Genomic DNA, 1164 nt, shown 5'->3' with positions numbered 1-1164 from the left:
AGATTTTGGCGTCACACAACCCCAATCCCTCAGCGCTCACCTGGAATGGGATGTTTACGATCCTGTCAACTTGTTGGTTGTTTAACGTTCATGTAGTTGATAGCTTGTTTATTTTCTGACTATAATAATTTTATAGCNATTAAAATAATTGATTGCTGTCAATTGTTTTGCACGTCTAATACGTTTCCTTATTCCTTGTATTACAAAAAAAGGAAGCAATGTTTTTAATCATATATACATTTAGATTTGTCATGACCGATATTTTGTTACCATCTCAGTTTTATTAACTTCTTCACAAGGGGTCAGTGCTTCATTCCGCTGTGTATTAACTATGTAAAGCCGTGATGAAGAAAACTGAGATGTAAACTGAAGGCGACGGCTTTGAAAGCAGAGGAAGGTGAGCTGCAGAGGGCCTTTATTCAGTCCTTCTGTAGTTTCCTTCCTGACTGATTTACATTCTCTTAAAGAGGACATCCTGTGCTTAGGCAGGATTTTAAATAAAGCATGATGTAAAACACAAACTCTCTTGCTTAAGTTAAAAAGCAAAATGTACAATTAAAGTATGCTTCTTTCTAGCTATTACATTTTCCTGTTAAGAAAACAAAACCAGGGCTTTAACGCAGGCTTTTAAAATCTTAGCATCAGACAGAAAATGTTAATACATTTTGCTAATTAATATAAAATAGTATACCAGCGGATGCACGACGTGTTTATTTAGCTATTATAAGTAAATATAGGTTTTACCTTTTCCTGAACATGTGATATTTAACAGTGTGGAGTTTTTTCCAAGAAAATGTAGAACACGTTTTTTATTATTTTACAAGGCAATTGGCAAAATTCTGTAGCTTTAGCTGATTTTTTTTATACTCCAGCACCCTCTACTGGTTAAAATTATACACCGAGAGCTCATCTAAAGTTTCGTGTCATGGAGAAAGATGTGTTCAGAGTCACGTTCACGTTCAATTGATTTGAAGGAAAAAAAAACTGCATTAATGCACTTCAACAATGCATGGAGGCCTTTACTGGTTAGTCTGCATGCATAAAACTAGATGTGAGCACTACATACTTTTTAATCAAGCAATATAACAACAGTGAAATGAAAACAGAGCTGCAAAATATCTGTGAGGGTTCACAAGATGACACGAATTCATTGAGACATCCCAT

Source organism: Puntigrus tetrazona, chromosome 23, assembly GCF_018831695.1.
Source record: "Puntigrus tetrazona isolate hp1 chromosome 23, ASM1883169v1, whole genome shotgun sequence".
Classification (NCBI taxonomy): Eukaryota; Metazoa; Chordata; class Actinopteri; order Cypriniformes; family Cyprinidae; genus Puntigrus; species Puntigrus tetrazona.
Note: the sequence above shows the minus strand (reverse complement) of the source record.